The following is a 10,670-nucleotide window of genomic DNA, read 5'->3' on the forward strand; positions in this document are numbered from 1 at the left end:
ATCATGCCAGGATAACATGGATCATCAACTTGATCATCAACAAATTTGTCAAGTCCATGCCAGCTCAAGTCCTGCTGTCATAAAAAGAACAAGAGGTACAAACAAAATACTAACACATTCTGAAATTCATGTTCATGGTCATTATAAGATATATAATGCAATGGTCATAGCAGGAATGGTAATTATAACTGAAAGGCTAATGAACTCTCATGAATTAAAGCTATTAGAACATTTCTTCAAAATGTGGTCATTAATTTGAAGCATTGTAATTTGAGTCATTGTGCATGCGTGACATAAGATCATTTTTATTTTATTATACATGTCTGTGTGTGTGTGTGTGTGTGTGTGTGTGTGTGTGTGTGTGTGTGTGTGTGTGTGTGTGTGTGTTTGTGTGTTTGTCATGTCAACCCCCTTCTACTGCCCCCAGTCACGTGGTTGCGAGTTGGGATTGAGGGCCTGTTGCCACGGTGATAAGCCAGGCAGTAATATCACTAAGCGCTACAGGGATTATTGTGCGGACAGATGGGTGAGAGAGAGCGTCACTTCCTAAAAGATGAGCAGAGATCATGGCAGACTCCGCCGACACACACCGTCATAATTGTAAGCATCACAACCTGCAGCCGCATACATCATCTGATCTCCCACAGTGAAAGTAAATGTCACTTTAATCACCTTTGATTAGTATCATTAATGACCATCATTTTGCATTTGAAACACAAAGAAACCACTTGGAAATTCAGATGATCATTTCAAAAGCCAACATGAGCACTGATGTGCTATTTAAAGGAAGCTCCTCTCATACGTTAATAGCGTGGCACAGCTATCAATAAACTGTGCATGTGGAGCATTGAAATTATTATAAATTCAGTGATGACATGTACATGCACTCTGCCTTCAGATACTAATGACCTCTATTTGACAAACCCGTGAGCAAGAGAAATGGCTTCAGTTGGCAGAACAGCTCTTGTGCTGGGGTCGAGGTGGCAGGCTCTGCCTGACTGCTCATATTTTCAGGACTAATAGATGAAAAGAAAATAGATGAAGAGGAAGGGGGTTTGCATTCTCACTGAAGAGTGAAGAGAAGAGAGAGACCGAAAAAAAATAAGAAAGAGAACATGAAGTGTGAAGTGTGTATTTTTTTCAAAATGCTTTCTTCTATATGCAGAGTCTGTAAAGCCTGACATAATATATATATGTATATATATATATATATATATATATATATATATATAGTTTGTGTAATTTTATTCAGAGGCCCAAACTGAGTGAAAATATGCCATTTGGTGCAGTTGTTAATATTTCTATGGCCAAAAAGTAACATGAAATTATGATATCTTGTAATGTAAATCAATGAGATCTTAATAATAGCAGATTAATTACATTAAATGCATATAAGTATCAGTTGTCAATATCACATCTCTAGTTTTATGATTAAAGCTCTGTAGATTTTATTGTGGGCTTACACATACAGTATAATGCAACTCTATTCAGTGATGATTGAGAGACGTACAAATAAGTGTTCTTCAACAACCTGATACATCATATTTTATACTCACATTTTAACACGATTTTTCTAAATAATTGTGCATGGATAAACAAGCAAACCTAAGTTGCTTCAGTCCAGGAAGTGTTCATCTTAAAATATAACTAAAAATATAAAATGTATTCTTGTTTACATCATAAAAATAGTTTACTTCAATACAAAAGATTTCACAGACAAAACATACAGTACATGTACCACACTTGAAGGTGGTAATTTTTACAATCTTACTAAAAGGCCTTTTACTTTCTTAAAAAGTAAAAACTTTTTAGAAGGTGCGTGTAACAGAGGCCTGCTGGTATGAGCTTCTTGACCTCATAGACTATATAATGGTCTATACTGTCCTATATCTTATTCATAATTATATATTGATTTTCAGATGAAACTATGCCATCCATATTTCACACGATTAACTATTTGCTGTCACACATTTATGAGCATGTTTCAGGGTTAATCATAAACTCAGAATTAAATTCTGAGTTGACAGAGAAGGTTTATGTTATGTATGTTACGGTATATATACCTTTTCTGTTTATGACTGTCCACTGGGTTCAATATCATTTTTAGCATCATTTTGTTGTGTATGTTAGTTTCTGGAAAATAAATGTACACAACTATATACAAATGAATAAATAGAGAGAGGAACAACAAAGGGACCATGCTTAAAGCTTAAAAATAGGTGGCTGGCATAAATAATACAGAGATGGAACAATTAGAAGCTGAGCAATTTAGAAACGCAGATGCTAAGAGAGAAGTGAATTTAGACCTAAAGAGCTGCAGGTTGAAAGAGATTGAAACAACACAGCTGCAAAATGGATTTTATTGGCTCTGTTCCAAAACCAGTGACCTGCTTTACTGCCTACTGCCATAGACAGCTGTCTATCATATCTAAAATGGAATTTCATAAGTGACCGATTTGGAATAATTTGTAGGCAGTAACTGTATGTCATACAAATGGAGTTTACTTTTTATTGTACATTTCTTTCTTTGTGTACATTTCTTCTGCTTTGTCTGCTATTTTGGATCACTTTTGGATATTGGATCTGATATTGATTACTCTACAAAGGAAACATTTGATGTTGCCTCAAAATGTAGCCAAAACAATGTTCCTTTTAACCTTTTAACATTTTGGAACATCCTTTGTGTTGAGAGTGAACCTGTGATGTCTTTAACTGCTGCATAAGTGACATGAGTAATATTAGCTTTAGGCTACGTTTACACAACAACGATGTAGTCAAAAAACAGAAAAGTTTTTCCCTTGCATTTTTTAAAAGTTTCATGAATACACAACAACATTTTCAAAACGATTCGCATTTACGCATATCCGCGAAAACGGGCAAAAACACTGTATTACGTATGCCAGGCCAGTAGTTGGCGCTGTCAGCTTGTTAGTAAACAGTACCTGTAGGGAAATGATGATTCTATGTTGTATATGATGCGTCTCCGCTGTTGGTTGTAATATTGGTGAAGTAAATCCACAATTTGCTGAAGAAGCGTTAGAACTCTTGAGCAGCAACAACATTACCATGTTCTCCACTATTGTTATACTGTATATGTTTGTTCACACTTGCCTTTAAAATTGACACATACTGCACATGTCTACATACCTAACACGTACTACACATGCGCATGACATCAGCCTTTTCAAAGATTCCCGTTTTGGGTGTTTACACGGAAACGACAAAGGTGGCGTATTCAAAAACTTGCACTTTGAAACCCATTTTCATTAATATGCATTTTCAGTCCCCCAAACGCTGTTGTCATGTAAACGAACAGGCAAAACACATAAAAAGTTTCCCGTTTTTGATTGAAAACGTTGTCTTGTAAACGGCCCCTTAGTAATCTGGTACATGCCAATCAAAAGCAGTGTAGCATGCCACTCGTGCCTCACACACATACACACACATGCACACTTCCCCCAGTCTGGCAGCTTGGCAGCAACACTATTACACGACACAGTGCTGTGGCCATGTTTGGCCTGCAACCCTACCCACATATGCAGAGCAGAACCACAGTGTGCAGTGGGCATGGCAAGACCCGGGTCACTCCACGTCACCATCACCAAAGCCCTGAGCCCTCAATATAGTCACAGTGACAGCCATAGCAGAGAGTACACACAGGCACGTCTGATAATTCTATCCCTCCCAGTCTAACACACACACACACGGTTAGGTAATCCTGCCATTTATTAAAAAAATATGGATGACAAAAAGTAATCCTCTCATTCTAAAATAGTATAAAAGAAATCTTTATGTAAGAGAATATGTGTGACCTTGACTGTATTTAACTCACAAACATATGTTGATCATCAGCTGTAATCCCTTCCTATTGAAGTCATTCACTCAAGAGGACCAACAACAGTTGAGACAAGGACTACATGTCCTGTGTGAACGTAGCCTAGGAGCTTTTATGTTCACCTCTCACATCATTCATACTTACTTGAAAATCTAACCAATGAGCAATGACACCAATAGAAGCTAAAGCAAACATTACTTTTTTAGTTTAAATAGATATTTAAAAGAGCATAATTGTATAAAGTCAAAAACACTGCTACAGTATTTATCTAAACATTTAGACTTGTCATTTTTTCCAAAAGCATTATAAAATGCAGAAAAACATCTCATGGACTTCACACTGAAAGAGCCAGAACACCACCTAGAAACTACCTAGAACATCCTAGCAACACTATAACAACCACCCTAGAAACCGCATACCAATGGACTGGCAACCACCATAAACAAACCTAACATTGAAACATTCACACATAAAAAAACAAAAAATTTCTAAAAAAAAAAAAACAACACCAACAACAAAACAATGTAAATCCAGTTTCATTGCAACTTAATGTTGTCAACCAATATGTGCTCTTCACACTGTATTCAAAATTTAAAACTAAGTTCAAGCTTGACATTTATTTAGATTTCACTGCTCAACACAGAAATATTAGAACAAAACATTTCATTTAGCATTTCCTATATTGGACAGAGAGAGTAATGACATAGTCTTAAACATACACATAAACATGAACTTTGTGTGGACACAACATTCATCTATAAAGCCAAACTTACAGTCACAGATGGTTTCAGCTTCAACTGTTGTTATGATTATCATCTTATTGCACCATTGAAAAATTCCAGAGTTATCTATGTACAGATTTATTGTTGAACTAATGTAGTGACAAGCTCAACATTTGCCTTTAGAGAAAGTGCATGAAAACTTTCCATGACGACAGACATCAGACTCTAAAGTTTATTGCTGTTCATTTAAAGTTTGCAGCAATGGATCCTGTCTTCCCTCATAATCAGGCCACAAGAGAGACCTTTTTTCATTCACAATGTTTACAGTAGACTCATCATATGGACACAGGGAAGGTAAGAAGTGCATTTTTTTTATGAATATTGTTTTTTTACCCAGTCTAAGTAAACTATTTATAGGTTGACCTCCTGAAGAGCATAAACACAGTGGCCCTCTGGTTCTTTCCAAACATTGTTCTGTTTGTTTGAGCAGTCTGACATATCATCTTCTGGCACGTGAAAACGTTACTAACTTGACTGTCATTCAGTGGTGTGACATTAGTTCAGTTGTTTTTATAATAGGACAGCATTTCTAGGAACAATCTATTTTTTTTCAACAGTTGTTGAAATGTAGTGCAATATTAGGGTGGCTGTGTAGAGCAAAACAGATTACAATTCTGAATACAAAAATTACAAACGGAAATGCAAATTTAAAAAACTAAATAACAATTCGCAAAACACAACAACAATTCAGAAAACATTATAACAAGTCAGAAAACACAATGACAAATTAGAAAACAAAATAACAAGTCAGAAAACACAACGACAAATCAGACAAACCGGAAGAGTAAGGTATAGTTTGAGACAGCTCCATTGGTCTGGGATTACTCATCGCTGACTGGACGAGACATCTGTCAATCAACGTATACAGAAAGAACCAGCCGAAAGTTGGTAGAAGTTCGGAGATGGTCTTAAAATAGCTTGATTTAAATGATTTGTATGAACTCCGCTTACTATGGAATAAAACATACGAAGTGTCTATTTATACTTGTGCAAATAACCTGCCTTATTGGCATTTTGGCACTGGCTTTTTGTCAGCTTCAGTGGCGCAGGTAATTAAGTGTGTGTCCTTGACTTTTTGACGCGATCGACCCGGGTTTGATCAAACTTATGCAGAACTTTTTTTCCCTCCCTTTTCAAATCTCGTATCACATCGTAAAGGCATTTATTTTCAATAAAAATTAACGAAATAATCAAAAAGGTGAAAATAAAGTATAGGTCAGGGTTAGTAGGTGTAGGGAGGGCTTTATTGCACCAATGATGTGGCATCCATTTAATAATTTGAATTAAAATTATAATTTACACTCAATACATTATTACTGCATACTGTTTTATAATGTACTACAATACTGAAATGCAGATATTTGCCATTATTTGCAACAAGTAGTATACATAGCAGAAAATCCTGCTATTTTAACATAGTGTTAATAGGTATTTGCACTTAGTGTAAATAGAATACATTGCTAATACGAGATTTGAAAAGGGAGAAAAAAAAAAACGTTCGGCAAAAGGTGGGATCGAACCCGGATCAATCACATCAAAGACACTAACATTACCACCTGCACCACTGGAACTAACAGAAAACCAATGCCAAAATGCTAAAAAGGCAGGTTATTTGCACAAAGTGTAACTAGACACTCTGTATGTTTTATTCCACAGTAAGCGCAATTCATACAATACATTTAAACCGAGCTACTTTAAGATCATCCCCGAACTTTCTACCATGACTTTGCTGTTTTTCAGCTGGTACACTATGCATACCTCTTCCGACATATCTCTCTTCCAGTTTTGTTTTTTTAATTCCATGCCTACCTCTTCCGGTTTGTCTGATTTGCTGTTGTGTTTTCTGACTTGTTTTATTTTCGGATTTGTCGTTGTGTTTTCTGACTTATTATTTTGTTTTCGAATTTGTCTTTGTGTTTTCTGACTTGTTATAATGTTTTCTGAATTGTTGTTGTGTTTTCTGAATTGTTTTGTTTTTAAGATTTGCATTTGCATTTGTAATTTGTTATTTTGTTTTCAGAATTGTAATCTGTTTTGCACTTCCTAGGCCACCGTACAATATATACATCAAAACATTTTGACCACAAATGTATTTACCAGTACACTCAGTGCAACAGATTGTGTGGTTAGTTCGATAGTTGGATAAGGATATTCGCTCTTTTACTAAAGGATAAGAGATAAAATTAGCAAATGGAGATTTACAAATTTTGCACATTACAAGGCAGACAACACAGTTATCAAAACCTGAATGTTATATTTCAAACTATTGTCAAGGTTCTGAACTTCATTGTATTGAAATATGAAGCATGTGTGCATATTTATTTATTGCATATTTTGTGCATATTATTATTTGGATAACCCCAGTATGCAAATATTATTACTCAAAAAAATATACTTAAAAAAATAAAAAACTAGAATTAAAAAAAAAAAAAGTCTGCATGCATGTGTGCATAAATTTATAATGACCCTGAATAATTATATTTAGAATTATATAGAATTATTTTATGTCGATTTTAAATACATACTGCATTGTTGGATGGATCAAAAGCATTTATTTGAAATTATTTTTTTAATTAAAAAGAAGGTATTATGCATACATGTACTGTAGACAATAGTAGTTGTTTGTTCTCTGACAGCAAATAAAATTGCATTTGATAAACAAAATAATTTAAAATACCATATAATAAAAATGTACATGTTAAACAAAAACTAAACAATCTGGTGCACTATGGTAAGAAAATAGGCTGGAAAAATCATAGCCCATCTGGTGCACTATGGTAAGAAAATAGGCTGGCAGAGGCAGTATTATGCTCTGGGTCATGTTCTGCTGGGAAACCTTGGGTCCTGGATTTCATGGGGATGTTACTTTGACATGTTCCACCTACATAAAGATTGTTGCAGAGCACATCTATCTTTCATGGAAACGGCATTCCCTGATAGCAGTGGCCTACTTTCAGCAGGATAATGCACCCTGCCACACTGCAAAAAAATTGCTCAGGAATGGTTAAAGGTGTTGCCTTGGCCTTCAAATTCCCCAGATATCAATCCGATGGGATTGCATTTATGGGATGCAATGGAACAACAAATCCGATCAATGGAGGCGCCACCTCACAACATGTCTTGGTGCCAGATACCACAGGAAACATTCAGAGGTCTTGTAGAGTCCATGTCTTGATGCATCAGAGCTGTTTTGGCAGCACGAGGGAGACCTGGTTTTAATGTTGTGGCTGATAGGGCAGTGGTTCTCAATTTTGGTCCTGGTGCCCACTGCCCTGCACACTTTGTATCTGACACACTGGCTGCATCCGAAAATTGAAAAACGTTGCCTCCGAGGGAAGGAAGGAAGGCATCAAGGCCGAATCCTATATTAGCTTCACTCCATGTCTCCTGAGATTTTTGAATGTATCCTTTGCTGCCTTTGTATCCCACAATCCTGTGTATTCAATTCCTTGGCAATTGAGCAAAAAAATTAAAATGGTATCTCAAAGTGTAAATGTAAGTTTTTGACTAACTTTTTCCACGTTTGATGTAATTTCTAGCATGAAATTAGTATTGTACATGGGCATCGGAACCATTGTATGTGGGTGGGACAAGACACACCCACTTTTTAAGACCAATGATATTGGACCCACTCACTTTTGTCTCTAATTCAGTGCATATGTTTGTTCACTTTTCCATTCCATCAAATCCATTCCACTTGGCTCATTCAGAGTCCATATAAATTAAACTAATTGTTTTCAGTGCTCGCTTCTGTTGCACTCCTGTGACACAGCAAGATAAACAAAGCATCGTAGCATATTTGCTGCTCAGATGGGTCTGGCTGTGTGCTCACATACTGTCACTAAACAAGCTGTATTTAATTGAATGTTCATCATTTGTTCGCCTGTTGCTTTTAAAGACATCACATAGTCTTTGTTGCAGCATTGAATAACAGTTACACTTACACTATGTTGGAGCCACCCACATTTTTGTTGCTTCCGACGCCCATGATATTGTAGTAATTAAATATTCGCTTAGTTATCACCAAAGATCTCTCTAATTTGCTGAAGATCATTAAACTACTATGCTGCCTCAGAAGTCTGTCCGAAATCAGTTTAGGGAAGTACCTTTGTGTGCAAATGCTGCCTGCAAAGTCATTGCCTGGCAGCGAGGCATCAAGTAAGCTGTCTAAGGCTTGGTCCACACTAATTCGTTTTCGTTTGAAAACACATCTTTTTCTCTCCGTTTTGGCCTTCCGTCCAACTGAGACGAAAATGAAGCTTTTTGCAAACAGAGCTTTTTGCATGAAAACTTATATCTGTTCTGTCTGTATCATCTCAGTGAGCTTTTATCAGGTTTCACGTATACGCAGCAAGGTGAATTTAGTGTTTTCCGACATTTCAGTGTGGATGAGAAACTTCTTGAAAATGCTAGTGTGGACAGAGAGCATTTTGAAATGAAAACGTTGTTTTCAAATGTATCCGGATTGATGTACAGTAGACGTAACCTACGCTTTCAAACGCAGCCACTCAGTTCAGTTCATTTAGCTCTCTCCTAATGTGCTGATTATCTGAATCAGGTGTGTCAGATAAGCGAGACATACCAAATGTGCAGAGCTGTGGGATGGCTCCTAGTCCTAGACACCACAGTATAGAGGAGGACTGAAACTTATACCCTGTGTCTGAAATCGCCTCCTATACCCTTAAATAGGGCACTATTTGGTATCCGAAACCTTAGTGGCCATTATCGAGTGCACTCATTCAATCCCACAATACATAGCAATAATGAGTGTACAACTGATGTATGCTCAACAGCTAGAGAATACCCATAATGCACTGTGAGAGTTGCATACCGAATGAATTGCCGCATCTTGCCAGAAGATGGCGCTCACAGCTGGATCATCCATCCATCAATTTTACAATGCGCTTGGCATACAATTTAATACAACACAGGTATAAATTAATTGTAAATTGATTATTAAATTGTTTAATTAGAGTTTATATATAAGTAAGAGCATTTGACAAAAGTAGCAAAAAGTAGCACAACACGGTAAATAATAATAATAATAACAACAACAAAGGTGATTAAATACTAAATATTTATCAAAAGCCTCAACAGCTTCCTGGCTATTTTTGTTTTAAATGCAGTAAACTTCTTATGCTCCTCCCACAGAAGGATGTTGAATATACAGCATCACCCCCAATATCAGGTTTGGCAATGATGACCCTAGCACAGAGTTGCAAAACTAAAATTTTACTTAGGGCAAAGGCAAGAAAGGACAAGAAGCAAGAACAAGTAAAGAAACAAAGCAACTGGTTGATACACAAAACATCTGGAATATGACAAAGAAACAAAACGTCACAAAAATCTGGCAAGAACAGAGGAAAGAGAGTATGATAGATAAGGAGGAAAGTACACAAGGAACAGGTGGGAACACTCAACAGAGCAAGGACTAGACAATAGGCATTCATCAAAGCCAAATACACCAAGTTTGGATAGGGCTGATGAGGGTCCCTCAAATACAGCAGGCCTGGTGAGGGTCACTGGAAGTCACTGATGAGGGTCACCAGAAAAACTGGTGCTGGTGAGGGTCCCAACTTCTTTTGTAATTAAATTGATAAAATCAATAATCTATGAATTTGCAAAATTACATTTATTTACCAAACAAATAAAAAATAATTAAAAAAAAAATGTTACTAAAAAATACTAAAATTCTGCACTCAATTCAGCTCTTGTGTTCATGGTATAATCTTCTGTAACAAACAGGCCAATATGAGACAGTTAACTACTAATTCTTCCCTTTCATTACAAACATGCCAATACATTATTAAATGTGATCCGACATCAGTTGTAGACACTGGTTAGGTAATGGATTCGCTGAGATCGCTCGCTAACAGCAAATTATGAACATTTCGAAACAAACAAATTATACAACGAAGCCTCGGTTACTGAAGTTAGATAAACAAGCATGTGAATGAAGGCGGTAGCTACAGAAGGCTATTTAAATGTTACGTGATCTTTCCCAATCATTCTAATAAGCGAATGTTTTCATAACAACATGAGTCGCTTAAAAT

The sequence above is a fragment of the Cyprinus carpio genome, chromosome A15 (genome assembly GCF_018340385.1).
Source record: "Cyprinus carpio isolate SPL01 chromosome A15, ASM1834038v1, whole genome shotgun sequence".
Lineage (NCBI taxonomy): Eukaryota > Metazoa > Chordata > Actinopteri > Cypriniformes > Cyprinidae > Cyprinus > Cyprinus carpio.